We start from the raw sequence: 15,888 nt of genomic DNA, 5'->3' as shown, positions 1-15,888 counted from the left end.
CCATGGACAGTCACCCACTAGGCTCCTCTGGCCATGGAATTCTCCAGGCAAGAATGAGTTCTGCTCATTTTTTTTCCTGTCCATCTCGAGCCTGAGGGAAAGCAAACCATTCCCCAGGGATAAAAGAAAGGGAGGTTCTAACCTCAGAAAGAAAGAGTCATCCAAGTCAAATGTTGCATAGTAGAGAGAATGGCGACTGACGTTATCACCCAAACAGGGACAGAGCTGGAAGGGAAGGGATCACTGTGAATGACCAGCCTCGCAGGGACAGCAGCTGTGCCCAGGGACTGCCCTGAGCACACCTGCCCATGTGCACCAACCTCAAAACCAGCTGAGGGGGCCGGTCCCCGCTGTGGACAAGCAGGTCACCCAGAGATGACCTGGCCACCAGGGCCATTGTCTCTGTGGAAAGGACACGGATTGGAGGCCCAGCCCTGTTTTCCCAGCATCTCCACACTACAGCTCAAAAGGGACAGGTCCCACCCTCAGAGCTGTTTTCTAGAGAGAAAAGAGGCTGTCCTGGGGCATTGAGGTTTCCCAGTGGGAGGCAAAGGATGTCGGAGGCCAGCTGTCTCCCCCAGACGACGCTCAGAAGTCCTGCAGGGGTGAGCCCACCTGGTTCTCTACAGGCAGGGATCTCAGCCCCGGAAACCTGCCAGTGGGGAGCCCCAGTGTCCTCTGGAATGGTGGCTGGAATGGTGGCCCTGCAGGGTCCCACCAGGAACATCTGTTCACGCACGGTGTGAGGCCTATGACCACGAGACCCTTGTCAGCATCAACAGTGTAGAAGGCACGTGCCTTCACCATCTGAAATACACTGGGCCATTTATCTGTCTACAGGTTTCACCGCACCTCTCTTCTCAGCCACAGACTCCCTGGAGCTGATCCTGTATCTTGTTTACTGCTGGGTTCCTAAGGTCTAGGTCCATGCCTGGCACACAGTAGGCCCTCAGTGAACAAGGGCCGAATACACAGACAGACACAGTGCCGCCGGGCTGTTCTGTCCAGCATAGCAGGGCAGGCGGATAGGGAGTCTTTCTAGCAGAGAAAGGAACCTCCCTGTCTGCCCTTAAAGCTGATCTTTTGGGGGTGGGGGAGGAGACACAAGGGGAAATGGGAAGGGCCTGGATCTCCGACATCCTTCCCACTGGCTCCTTGAGACCTGGAATCCCGATCTGGGAGCTGAGCCTTCTTGATGATGGCAGGCATGGGGAGGGCTCTGGAGGGCTCACGCCAGCCCCATCCAGGAGGATATAGATCCAGAAACCACTGACCCTCCCTCTGCCCCCTGCACAGCAACGCCCCATAGAGTTGGTCACTTATCCTTTCAAATGTGAATGCACCAGAAAGACCTGTGCTCGCCAAGACTCCCTTTCCCAGCCAAGGCCGGACGTGTCCTGTCACTCTGGTCCCCTCTGCCTTAGGACCCCAAATGCTCACTGTTCCCCCAACCACCACGACCTGAGCCTTGACATGTGCCCGCCCCAGGCTCTGGAGTCTGCACGTGCCACCCTCCTTAATCCTCTTCACATTTTGGGCAATGAACCAAGAGACGCAGTGCCAGCTGCCCAGATTACCAGCCAAAATGGGGCCAAGCAGGAAGCACCGACCCGACAGCGGCTGCCTTGCTCAGAGTCCCTGGTGGCAGCAGGGGGTGGTCCGCCAGGCCTGGTTGCCCAGCTAAACGGAGAGCAGAGCCCTCATTCTCACCCCACCATCGAGGCGCCAAAGAGTCCGGGTTGGGGGTCTCTCCCGGCCACAGACAGGCCTGAGCCCAGGGAGCTGCAAACGTCTTCCACGAGTCAACAGAGACACCTGGTGGCTGTCACAGGCTCTCCCACTCAGGCCACCAGTGCCTAGACTCCCAGGTCCGCCACCCGGCCCAGCTACCCTGGCCAGTGCACCCAGCTGATGGGCCCAGCTTCCCCCTGAGGCCAGTGGTCCTCCCAGAGGACTCCAGGGGTCCTGCCATGCAGGGGGATCCCCGGCCTGGTTCCCTGCCCCTGTGTACCCCTGGAGTCCTCCAGCTGAAAGGGTGATCCTGCCCCCGGGAGGAACTCTCACTAGTCAAATAAGATACGACGTGTACTTAGTCGCTCAGTCGTGTCCAGCTCTTTGCGACCCCATGGACTATAGCCAGCCAGTCTCCTCCGTCCAGGGGATTCTCCAGGCAAGAATACTGGAGGGGGTTGCCATGCCCTCCTCCAGGGGATCTTCCCAACCCAGGGATTGAACCCAGGTCTCCCGCATTGCAGGTGGATTCTTTACCATCTGAGCCACCAGGGTCAAGTAAGATAAATAAATGTCTAACTACCAGGGGAAGGATGAGGGCAAGGGATAGTTAGGGAGTTTGGGGTGGACATGTACACACTGCTATTGATACACTTTAAATGGCTAATCAGCAAGGTCCTCCTGTAGAGCACAGGGAACTCTGCTCAATCTTACGTGGCAGCCTGGGTGGGAGGAGAGCTGGAGGAGGATGGACACATGTACATGTATGACTAAGCCCCTTTCCTGTCCACCCGAAACCATCACAACCTTGTTACCTGTTAACCTTGTTAACAAAATTAAAAGTTTTATAAAATCACCTCTTCTTAGCAGAATTTCCTCCGTAAGGACCCCTCAGAAGCCCAGCTCAAGGCCCAGGAGGCCTCACATACCCCTCTGTCCAGCTTTCCACCACCTGCTCTGCAAGCTACAGCTGGAGGGCCACCACCTCCGAAGCCTTCCAAGGTCCACCCCCCAAGAAATCTCCCCACAGGGACCACATCTTCCAATGAATCTAGGGGCTACATGTCCCTAAGGCACGTGGTTCTTCAGCTTTGACGGGACTGGAACTTTCTCAGTTTTCTCTCAGCATCATCCAAAATTGTACTTTTTTTTTTCAGTGAATGGTTTTAACTCATGGATGTGAATGGTAGGTTCTGCACAGGCAGTTTTATATAGATACAGGGGATTTTTAAAATTGCGGTAAAATATACATAAAATTTACCATCTTAACCATTCCTTAGTGTTGTTGTTCCAGAGAAAGCGATGGCACCCCACTCCAGTACTCTTGCCTGAAAAATCCCATGGATGGAGGAGCCTGGTAGGCTGTAGTCCATGGGGTCACGAAGAGTCGGACACGACTGAACGACTTCACTTTCACTTTCATGCATTGGAGAAGGAAATGGCAACCCACTCCAGTGTTCTTGCCTGGAGAATCCCAGGGACAGGGGAGTCTGGTGGGCTGCCGTCTATGGGGTCACACAGAGTCGGACACGACTGACGTGACTTAGCAGCAGCAGCAATGTTATTGTTCAGTCACTAAGTCGTGTCTGACTCTTTGCAACCCCAGGGACTGCAGCACACCAGGCTTCCCTGTCCTTCACCATCTCCAGGAGTTTGCTCAAACTCATGTCCATTGAGTCAGCGATGCCATCCAACCATCTCATTCCCTGCCACCTTCTCCTGCCCTCAATCTTTCCCAACATCAGGGTCTTTTCCAATGAGTTGGTGGCTTAAACCAACACAAAACTGTTCTCAGTTCTGGAGGCCAGAAATCCGAAAATGAAGATCTCAAGAGGGTTGCTTCCCTCTGGAGGTTCTAGAAGAAAGCCCACTTCCTAGGCTTTGTCAGCTTCTTGAGGCCACCTGCATTCCTGGGCTCCTGGCCCCCTCTTCCATCTTCAAAATCAGCAGCAAAGCATCTTCAAATCTCTCTTTCTCTCTCTGACCCTGGTCCTATCATCACATCTCTTTGTCTCCTATTTTGCTGCCTCCTTTCCTTTATAAGAACCCTATGACCATATCAAGCCCATGTGTATAATTCAAGGTCATCTATCCATCTCGAGGTCCTTTATAATCACATCTGCGAAGCCCCTTGTGCCACACAAGCTACAGGTTCTAGGGATCAGGACAAGGACATCTCTGGGGCCATCATTCCTCCTCCTCCACTAGGCAGTGGAGCAGAGTTAGACACCTCCTTTTCCAGAGGAGAAGGAAACTCTTCGGAACGGCCTTCTGTGCCCCTGTGATGCCATGGTGGGGGCCTCCTGTTTGTTGTTCATTCTGCCGTTTTTTAAGTTTCTGATCCTAGCTGCAGAGCCACCTCTCATCCTCCCAGTGACTCTGGGAGGTAAGCGGTACAATGGTCAGCACCCCCAGCTTTAAGGTGGGTGCACGGGAGGCCCGCAGCTCACATCAAGGGTGCCCTTAGCCCTGTGCCTGGCGGATGGCAAGACCTCAGCAGATGGCAGTGGCGATGGCGATGTGGCGGCAAGGTTGGTCACCTGCTGTAGGGGCACCCCACCTTCCATACATGGGCCCCACAGACAGCAATGGGATGTAATCATGTTATCCACCATCCCTGCTCCGACCACGCTCCCACCCCCACCCCAGCCCACCTCTGAGCCTCCAGCCTCTTGATCTCCCAGACCAGAGGTTCTCCAGTGTGCTCCCCAGCCCACCAGCACCAGCTGCAGCTGTAAACGTACTAGAAATGCAATTCATTCCTGGCACCCGACCCTAGACCTGCTGAATCAGAAACTCTGGGATGGGACCAGCATTCCTGGTTTTAATGAACTCTCTGGGTGAATCTGATGAGGCTCAGATGTTAGGCTTCCTCTCTGAGCCCTCCTCTCACCCTCCCAACCCAGAGCTTAGCTGGGCTCCTTCAGGGCCGACCTTGTATTTCTATACGTGTGTGTAGGCTAAGCCATTTCAGTCGTGTCTGACTCTTTGCAACCCAATAGACTGTAGCTCACCAGGCTCCTCTGTCCATGGGTTTCTCCCAGCAAGAATACTGGAGTGGGTTGCCAAGCCTCCTCCAGGGGATCTTCCCAATCCAGGGATCAAACCCGAGTCTCTTAAATCTCCGGCATTAGCAGGCGGATTCTTTACCACTAGTGCCACCTGGAAAGCCCTGAACAGGCCAGAATAAAGCCCAACTCTGACGGCCATGAAGAAGAGGGACACAGAGCGTAGTAGGTAAAAATCTATAGGATTTGGTAACAGCATGGAGGGAGGCCCCTGTGTTGCTCTGCTTGATCACAATCAGGATTCTGCCTCTGCCCAGCAGGAAGCCGTCACCACTCACCCCACCCTGAGGACTCGGTGCAGGCCTCGTGCGGAGCAGGTGGGGTCTTCCCAGGGCCGCGCTGGCCCCAGAGCAGGACCTGGCCGCCAGCCTGGCTGTGCATACATCCTAGACCCCACTCTGTGTGTATTTCTGTGTGTGTGTGTGCGTGTGTGTGTGCAAGTTTCTCTACCCTCCCCGCCCCAAACTCTAAATTCCTCGGGCAGGGGCTGGGTCTTAGCAGAAAATCCAAGACACAGAGAGAAAGCAGATGTTAGTCATCCAGATGTTAAGTGCAGGCAACTCAATCCATGTGACTCGGACGGCACTGAATCACGAATGACAGGACTCCAGCATCAGCTCCAGGGAGAGGAGCCTTGACCTCCGGCGCAGCCATTCTGACACCTTCCTCTGTGGCTTTGGCGGACACAGCACAGCTGCTGGATGGAAAGAGAGGCTGGCTGCATGCGTCCTCAGCGCTTGGATCTTTGAGACCATTGGGCACCATCCGATGCAGGAGCCCTGGTGCTGCCCGGGTGTGAGCTGCCCAGACAACGAGCGAGTGGAGTTTCTGCGCTGGTTTTCAGACAGTGCTCCACACGGTCTGAGAGTGCCCGCAGAGGAGCCTTGGGCCACAGTGTGCAATGCAAGGAGGGGGCCGCAGACGGGGGAGGGGGCTCCACAGCCCCACCCCACCCTGGCCCTGCTTCCTCCAGAGCATCTCCAGGTGTCCTGGGAGCCTAAGAAATAAAGGAGTGCCCTAGGGGCTTCCCTGTGGTCCAGTGGTTAAGACTTCGCCTTCCCGTGCAGAGGGTTCAGGTTTCATCCCTGGTTGGGAAGCTAAGATCCCACGTGCCTTGCAGCCAAAAAGCCAAAACAAAAAAACAGAAGCAATGTTGTGACAGAGTCAATAAAAGACTTTAAAAAGGGTCCACATCCAAAAAAAAATCTTTTAAAAAAGGAAATGCTCCATCGAGAGGGGACAACAACCGTAGAACAGCCTCTTTTGTCTCCAACCGTCACTCTGGCCACACTCCAAGGAATAATCTCCTGTTCCTGCCCTTCAAGGACTTCCTGGGGGATCGCAGAGTGTTCCAGGTACTTCCGGTTCCTAGAAACCCAGTTCAGTCCAAAGGTCAGTCTGCAGTTAGCGTCTGTTTTTTGTTTCCTCACATGCAGAATGGGCTTCCTCCCAACGGTCTTGAAGTGAGGAGAGAGGGTGGTCTCCTGGGCCCTGGGACTCTGGCCCCTTTGCTGTGTTGGGGGCAGGGAGGAGAGACAGTGAGAGGAAGAAGGTGCGTTGTCATGGAAACGGGCTGCCTGATTGGTGGGGCCTTCTCGTCTCTGCTCTTGGGTCCACCCTGGGAGGCGGGGGGGTTGTGGGGGGGTGGTCCTTGCACAGATGAAGGGGGCATCAGTCAGGATAAGGAGTGACAACAGCTGCAGGAGGCCAGTCCCACCAGGTAAAGCTGCACCCGGCAAGAAGCACCTCCCTTCACATCACAGGCCTGGGACCATCCTCCTCTGATGAGCTGCTGTCCTGTCTGGATGTTGCTCCAGCAGAAGAGAGGGGACCAGTGCAGGCACCCTAGTCTTCGCTGCCTTGGCCCAGAAGTGGCCGTCACTCAACCAGAACTAGTCAATGCCCCAACTAACCTTGCAGGGAACCAGCTTGGAGACTGTTGAATAAACACTAACTGCATTTGCCCTGTGAAATGAAAATATCTCTTGCCATATTAATAAACAAGAAATGTCACCGCCATCAGCGCTTCCAGGCCTCCAAATGTGAATGAGGGCTCCCAAAACTGCGATCCAGGGGATGCTGCCACCCACCATGGTGACTGCTGAGGAGATGGGAGAGTGCAAGAAGCAAAGCGAACAAGGAAACACAGTTGGCCCCAGTGAGCCGAGATGAACAGGAAAGGAATGAATTCAGTGAGCCCTGGCTTGAATCTTCCCATACACAGAATGCCAAATTCCTTGATGTGTGTTAGTGTGTGAGTCGCTCAGTCCTATCAGACTCTTTGTGACCCCATGGATTGGGGCCCGCCAGGCTCCTCTGTCCATGGAATTCTCCAGGCAAGAATACTGGAGCGGGTTGCCATGCCCTCCTCCAGGGGATCTTCCCTACCCAGGGATGGAACCCAGGTCTCCAGGCAGGTAGATTCCTTACCGTCTGAGCCACTGGGGAAGCCCTCCCCCAAGGAGCTGCAGAAACCCTGTGGTCTTTTCCCAAAGCTGCAGAGACCTGGAGGGTGGGAGGTGGGGCTAGAGGAGAAAGGAGAGAGAGTGTCTCCAGTGAGGTTGGAATTCTCCAGACCACAAACTGACCACAGTCATGCTGAGCTCTCCCAACAAGCCTGCAGGCCCCTTGCACGCCAGTCTGATGGCAAGACCCCAGCACAAATGCTGACTTAATGCCCTAGCAAGGGCGGGGGCAGGGTGTAAACCGGAAAAACTCCCAACCTCCTCCAGAGGTTCCTTCTCGCTCTCTCACTTGCTTTGGGGGCAGAGGAAGGAAATGCTATGGGGAGATGCTAGAAGAAAACCATTTACTTCAAATTCGCCTCCATCCTGGCCATTACCAGATGCCTCAGACTGGGGGGTGGGGGGTGGGGGCGGGAAGGGAGAGCAAATAGTTTGGCTCCAAGGGGCAGAGTGGTCCCAGGGTTTACAGCTCTCTGTGCCAAGCAGGCTATCAACAGCTTCTTGCCCCCAGTCAAAGCCTTCCATATAAGATCTCACCAGAATGAAAATGTTCTGAAATTCGATAATGGTGATGGTTTCACAGCCTTATGAATATACGAAAAACCACTGAGTTGTACACTTTTGAATGTTAACGGTATGTGAATTCTATCTCAATTTTTTAAGGGGGAGGAGAGGAGATACCATCACAAGAAAGGAGTCCAGGGCTGAAAAGGGCATAAAACCACTGGGCTGGCTGAAGTCCACGTGTTTGCTGCCTGCGCAGCCTGTAATGGGGGTCAGTGGTCAGTGTCCCAAGCTGCTGGAGTTCTCTGGGTTTTTAATGGGGGACCACTGCCACCTAGTGTTCATCTAGTGGAATAAACAGCAAGAAAAAAAAAAAAGATAAGGCCCACGATGGAGAAGCCACATGGGGAGGAAGGTGGGCTGAAGGGGGTCCAAGAGACACCCTTTGCTTTGCTGTTGCTGTTTGGTCGCTAAGTTGCGTCGACTCTGCAATCCCATGGACTGTAGCCCGCCGGGCTCCTCTGTCCATGGGGTATCTCAGGCAAGAATACTAGAGTGGGTTACCATTTCCTTCTCCACGGAATCTTCCCCACCCAGCGATCGAACCCGGGTCTCCTGCATTGCAGGCAGATTCTTCACCACTGAGCTACCAGGGAAGTTCTGGAGAGGGGCCAAGACACCCCTTGCTACTTAGGGACATTCGCACTCCCCTCTCTGCCCCCAGCCCCCGCCAGAATTACACACCAGTACTGGAAAAGACCCTGATGCTGGGAAAGACTGAAGGCAGGAGAAGGGGACAACAGAGGATGAGATGGTTGAATGACATCACCAACTCGATGGACATGAGTTTGAGCAAGCTCCAGGAGTTGGTGAAGGACAGAGAAGCCTGGCGTGCTGTAGTCCATGGGGTCGCAAAGAGTCAGACACAAGTGAGTGACTGAACTGAACTGAGGGTGCAATTGCTCAAAAAGAGCCAGTGCCCCATTCTTGTGTTAATAAAGCTTGATAAGCAAAATTTGAACCTACTCCCTTGTTATTACACTAACAAAATAGGGGTTGCTGAAGGCCCAGAGGGCCCCTGGACCAACTGTGAGTGACTAGGGGTCACTCACTGGCCCTCCATCTACCTCTATAGTTGAACCATTGGGAATTATACACAGTGCCTGGCCAGCTGGGCGCACCAAGATGAAGAGGACAGGCCAAGTGAGGGGCTGGCACCCTAGCGCTTCTGCCCCATCTCGGGCACCCACCAGAGCAGCTCTGGTGGGATCCCAGGCCCAGGGCCTATGCGTGTGTGCTAAGTCACTTCACTTGGTGACTTAGTAATGCCTGGCTCTTTGCAACCCCAAGGACTGTAGCCCACCAGCCTCCTCTGTCCATGGGGGTTCTCCAGGCAAGAGCACTGGAGTGGGTAGCCAGGCCCTCCTCCAGGGGACCTTCCTGACCCAGGGATCGAGCCCACATCTCATCACGTCTCCTGCATTGCCCGCAGGTTCTTTACCACTAGCACCACCGGGAAGCCCAGCCATCTGTCCATGAGAGGATCCAGAAACGGAAACAATATCTTAGCTCTCTCGGGTTTTTATCTGCAACTGGTGCCTCTTTTTTTTTTTTCAAAGACAAGGAGCAGAAGACACAATATCACTCATGAATTACTCCTGCCAGAATGCAATAACCTATTTGGAAAACATCAGACTGCTCCAAATTAAGGGATATTCTACAAAACAATGCGTTTGTGTGTCTCAAAAATATCAAGGTAAAGAAAGCCAAAGACTGTGACTGTTCCAGATGAAAGAAAAGTAAAGAGAGAGGACAGCTAAATGCAGTGCATGGTCTTGGGTTGAACACTACCTGCAGTGGAGGAAAAAAGACTGCCAGTCTTTTTTGGAACAATTGGTAAAATTTTATATATTTGTATGGACTTCCCTGGTGGTTCAGACAGTAAAGGATCCATCTGCAATGCGGGACACATGGGTTCAATCCCTGGGTTGGAGGAGGGCATGGCAGCCCACTCCAGTATTCCTGCCTGGAAAATTCCCATGGACAGAGGAGCTTGGCGGGCTATAGTCCGTGGGATCGCAAAGAGTCATACACGACTGAGCATCTATATTAGATAATAGGATTGTATCAGAGTTGAAATGGATAAGAGCACTTTGGTAGGGAATGTCTGAAATACTTAGAATAGGGGTAAAAGGTATTATGTCTACAACTGACTCTCAGTTGGTTAAGGGGGGAAATTGTATGTACACATTGAAGGCAAAGTGTGGTAGAATGTTAATAGTTGGCTTTTATACTATGGTTGCAACTTTGGTCTTTGTACAATTGTGCATCATGCTACTATTGTTACACTATTATTTATACAATGGCTGCAACAATAAATTGGAAATTATTTCAACCGTTTTCAGACAGCAAGAGCTAACAGGACCACTGGTTTCCACCCTCAGGGTTGGGTGCCTCCCAGGGGCTTACAAGTCTGATCCAGTGTGGAGGGGCTGGGCTGGCAAAGCTGGGGTGCAGGGAAAACCCCAGACTTCAGCTCAGCTCACCCTTCTGTCTGCTCATCACTGTCCTGTCTCCTCTCTCAAGGGTTGGGGGTTTGGAGGGGGTAGGGGGGCAGCCTCCTCCTGTCCTTCCCTGATTCACTGGCAGGTCCGGGGTGGGGGGCCAGGTGCGGAGTCAGGGACAGTCCCAGATGAGGATCAGGTGTGACTCTGATTGCATCTCTGTCCCCCCAGTGCCTCCAAGTCGCCGGAGGACCATGAGTGAGCTCTGGTTGGCTTAGTGATCAGATGCAGCAGTTATGACAACATGCTGTCCGGGGATGAGGAGCATGGGGATGGGATGGGGATGGCTGGGCAGGCAGGACCTCGGAGGAGCCAGTGGCCAGGAGCTAATGTGGACAGCGGGGCGAACTGGAGAAGAGCACTCTGGTCGCCTCGGCAGGGCATGCTGGCTCAGAAGATAATATTGATTAAGCAACCCCCCACTCCTTCCCCAGGCTGTCTCCTCAGTATCTGCATGCTGTAGTCGCCCAAACTCTCCTTTGCTTTCAAGACCCCAAAATCTACGGTCACTCACTGATACCCGTCTAACACACTGATGTTTGCATGCAAAGAAGCTATGCACAGCATTTCTGCTTGGCTTCCACTGTACACCTTAACTCATGGACCATATGGAAGACAAGACTGAAAAAATAATAATAAAAGGATAATTTTAAATTTTAAATTAAAATGATTTATTAATTTTTCCTTTTCCCAGAGACAACATACAAACAGAGGCTGATTCAAAACCTCAGTGCAGGGCCACCCTGGGTGCTGCCTGAGGGGAACAGCGTGGGCTGGGGCCTGGGGGCCACTTCAGGAGGGCTCTCATGTCTGACTCTTGTCCACCCCCAGCTGGGCTTCCTTAGTTCAGAACACCAGCCTAGGGGCTTCGGTGCCCTGTTGTGACGGGTAGGGAGGCTGCCAGATGGAGGCCAGGGGCCCGGAGCAGCATACAAGCCTGTGTCAGTTTTCCCTTCTCTGCAGCATGTATTGTTTGCGGCCACTAACCCTGGATCTGTGCTGTCTCTGACCAGTAGAGCTCTTCCCAGGCACTGGGACTTGGGTAGGGGGCACCAGGGACTCTGACGGGCCTCTCCAGACAGGAAGGACAAGGCCCTACCTCCCTCTCATCATAACAGCTCCAAGGCCAACCTACAAAGAAATGTTTGACTCAGATTCCCCCATAGACCTGTATTTCAGGGCTCAGAGATTCCAGAGACAAATGGACAGGCAGACACAGGCACACGCACACAACTCCTACACAGCAAACATCTGTCCTAGGCAGGAGGTTCTATTTATTCCCATCTTACAGATGAGACAAGTGGGGGCGCAGAGGGGTTGGATAACCAGCCTGAAGTCGCACAGGTAGAAGTAGAAGGGCCAGCTCAACAAGCCTGCTTATCAGCTCCCAACTGATTCCCCTCCTTCGGCAGGTAGGATAGCACTGACCCCTGCCACCTGCTCCCTTACTTGGTCAAAGATCCAGGCAATCCTACTTTCCCGGGGTGGAGGCAACAGCATGGGATGGTCCCCAAAGATCTCAAAGGTATTGCTTTCGAGAGTAGTACAGAATTTTTTAATTGGAGTATATTTGCTTTACAATGTGGAGTTGGCTTCTGCTGTACAACAAAGTGAATCAGTTATGTGTGTGTGTGTGTGTGTGTGTGTGAAAGTGAAAGTCGCTCAGTCGTGTCCAACTCTCTATGACCACATGGACTATACAGTCCATGGAATTGAATTCTCCAGGCCAGATTCTGGAGTGGATAGCCTTTCCCTTCTCCAGGGGATCTTCCCAACCCAGGGATCAAACCCAGGTCTCTTGCATCACAGGCCTATTCCTTACCAGCTGAGCCACCAGGGAAGCCCAGTAATACTAGAATGGATAGCCTATCCCTTCTCCAGGGACTCTTCCTGACCCAAGAATTAAACTGGAGTCTCCTGCATTGCAAACGGATTCTTTACCAGCTGAGCTACCAGAGAAGCCATATATATATATATATATATATATATATATATATATATATCCCCTCCTTCTGGGGTCTCCCTCCCACCTTCTCCATCCCACCCCTCTAGGTCATCACGGAGCACTGAGCTGAGCTCCCTACGATACACAGCCCAGTGGTGGGGGATGAATTGGGAGATCGGGATTGACATATCACACTACCATATGTAAAACAGTTGTCTGGGGAGGCCTTACAAATAGCTGAGAAAAGAGGAGAAGCAAAAGGCAAAGGAGAAAAGGAAAGATATACCCATCTGAATGCAGAGTTCCAAAGAATAGCAAGGGGAGATAAGAAAGCCTTCCTCAGTGATCAATACAAAGAAATAGAGGAAAACAATAGAATAGGAAAGACTAGAGATCTCTTCAAGAAAATTAGAGATACCAAGGGAACATTTCATACAAAGATGGGCACAATAAAGGACAGAAATGGTATGGACCTAATAGAAGCAGAAGATATTAAGAGGTGGCAAGAATACACAGAAGAATTATACAAAAAAGATCTTCGTGACCCAGATAACCACGATGGTGTGATCCCTCACTTAGAGCCAGACATCCTGGAGTCTGAAGTCAAGTAAGCCTTAGGAAGCATCACTACAAACAAAACTAGTGGAGGTGATGGAATTCCAGTGGAGCTATTTCAAATCCTAAAAGATGATGCAGTGACAGTGCTGCACTCAATATGCCAGCAAATTTGGAAAACTCAGCAGTGGCCACAGGACTGGAAAAGGTCAGTTTTCATTCCAAACCCAAAGAAAGGCAATGCCAAAGAATGCTCAAACTACCACACAATTGCACTCATCTCACACACCAGCAAAGTAATGCTCCAAATTCTCCAAGCCAGGCTTCAACCGTACGTGAACCGTGAACTTCCAGATGATCAAGCTGGTTTTCGAAAAGGCAGAGGAACCAGAGATCAAATTGCCAACATCCATTGGATCATTGAAAAAGCAAGAGAGTTCCAGAAAATGTCTCCTTCTGCTTTATTGACTGTGCCAAAGCCTTTGACTTTACTAGACCACCTGACCTGCCTCCTGAGAAATCTGTATGCAGGTCAAGAAGCATCAGTTAGAACTGGCCATGGAACAACAGACTGGTTCCAAATCGGGAAAAGAGTACATCAAGGCTGTATATTGTCACCCTGCTTATTTAACTTATATGCAGAGTACATCATGAGAAACGCTGGGCTGGATGAAGCACAAGCTGGAAACAAGGTTGCCAGGAGAAATATCAATAACCTCAGATATGCAGATGACACCACCCTTATGGCAGAAAGTGAAGAAGAACTAAAGAGCCTCTTGATGAAAGTGAAAGAGAGTGAAAAAGTTGGCTTAAAACTCAACATTCAGAAAACGAAAATCACGGCATCCAGTCCCATCACTTCATGGCAAATAGATGGGGAAACAGTGGAAACAGTGTCAGACTTTATTTTTCTGGGCTCCAAAATCACTGCAGATGGTGACTGCAGCCACAAAATTAAAAGACGCTTACTCCTTGGAAGGAAAGCTCTGACCAACCTAGACAGCATATTAAAAAGCAGAGACATTACTTTGCCAACAAAGGTCAAACCTATAGTTTTTCCAGTAGTCATGTATGAATGTGAGTTGGACTATAAAGAAAGCTGAGGGCCGAAGAACTGATGCTTTTGAACTGTGGTGTTGGGGAAGACTCTTGAGAGTCCCTTGGACTGCAAGGAGATCCAACCAGTCAATCTTAAAGGAAATCAGTTCTGAATATTCATTGGAAGGACTGATGCTAAAGCTGAAACTCCAGTACTTTGGCCACCTCATGCGAAGAGTTGACTCACTGGAAAAGACTCTGATGTTGGGAGGGATTGGGGGCAGGAGGAGAAGGGGACGACAGAGGATGAGATGGTTGGATGGCATCACCGATTGGATAGATGTGAGATTGAGTAAGCTCCAGGAGTTGGTGATGGACAGGGAAGCCTGGCGTGCTGCAGTCCATGGGGTTGCAAAGAGTCAGACACAACTGAGCAGCTGAACTGAACTGATGTGTAAAACTAGTGGGACTGTCACAAGGTATTTTATGGCCAGATGAGACTGTACCACCTTACCTGGACACAGTGTTTAAACCTGAAACTTAAGCCTTGATTTCTGGAGTTCAGCAGGAAAACATCTCCCAGTCCAGCCCAGAACTCAATCCAAACCCAGAAGTCATCGCTGCCCACAAAAGAGATCACAACAGCACAGCCAGCACCAGCCAAGGCCCACTCCCTGCCCAACCCAGCCTAAAACCGGATCAGGAGGCCAGCTCATCCACAGATGCACAGGACCAGTCCACCCGGTCCTGCCAGACCAGAGCCATCATCCAGCCTCACCCACATGAAGCTCAGAGCTTAGCCTGGCCCGTCACCCAGCCCAGCCCAACAGCTAAAGACGTTTGGTGCAGAGCCTTCCAGAGCCCAGCCCGGTGCTTAGCACAGTCCAAGGAAGGGTTCAGCCAAGAATCAGAGCCCAAGGCCAGGCCACCAGACATAGAACCTGAGCTCAGTGCTTGATCCTAGCCCCAGAAGACAGCACGCTCACCCCAGCCAGAGGCCACCACCTCCTCCCAGGACCCCAGGCAGCTCAAAGCCTCACCAAGGCCCCTGCCATGCAGCCCAGGCCAGAGGCTCCCACCCGGGCAACCTAACAAAATCCCCCAGCAGAACCCAGCTACCCTCCAACCAGCCAGGCCGGCTGACAGAGCACAGGAAGCTTCCTCGGGAGAAAGGGGGAGGCCTGGGCTCTGGAGGGAGAACTAGCTGAGCAAAGCTCCCCCAAGCTTCTGCCATGGCCCCCAGGAGGCTGCACTGGGTTGACTCCACACTCCCACCAAAGAAGAGAGGGTGTCCCCACTTCCTCCCCAAGTTTGCACAGGTTCCCAGGAAGCTACCAAGAATGTCAGAGACATCCGAAAGACCAGATCTTAGACTCTGGACATCGAGGTTTTCTGAGTAAGGACTGAGTGTCCAGCAATTTCTCTGCATGGGGAACAACCGGTGGGGCTGCGAGTGGGGGCGGTGTCCAGCATCTCAGAAACGTAACAAGATCCTGTCTCTAGACACTTTGCTCATCCCTGCTGTAACTAATGCTCAGTTCAGTTTAATCACTCAATCGTGTCCAACTCTTAGCGACCCCATGAATCGCAGCACGCCAGGCCTCCCTGTCCATCACCAACTCCCAGAGTTCACTCAGACTCACGTCCATCAAGTCAGTGATGCCATCCAGCCATCTCATCCTCTGGCATCCCCTTCTCCTCCTGCTGCCAATCCCTCCCAGCATCACAGTCTTTTCCAATGAGTCAACTCTTCCCATGACGTGGCCAAAGTACTGGAGTTTAAGCTTTAGCATCCTTCCTTCCAAAGAAATCCCAGGGCTGATCTCCTTCAGAATGGACTGGTTGGATCTCCTTGCAGTCCAAGGGACTCTCAAGAGTCTTCTCCAACAAAACAGTTCAAAAGCATCAGTTTTTCGGCGCTCAGCCTTCTTCACAGTCCAACTCTCACATCCATACATGACCACAGGAAAAACCATAGCCTTGACTAGACGAAACTTTGTTGGCAAAGTAATGTCTCT

The sequence above is a fragment of the Bos indicus x Bos taurus genome, chromosome 25, assembly GCF_003369695.1.
Source record: "Bos indicus x Bos taurus breed Angus x Brahman F1 hybrid chromosome 25, Bos_hybrid_MaternalHap_v2.0, whole genome shotgun sequence".
Lineage (NCBI taxonomy): Eukaryota > Metazoa > Chordata > Mammalia > Artiodactyla > Bovidae > Bos > Bos indicus x Bos taurus.
This window is presented reverse-complemented; position numbering follows the sequence as displayed.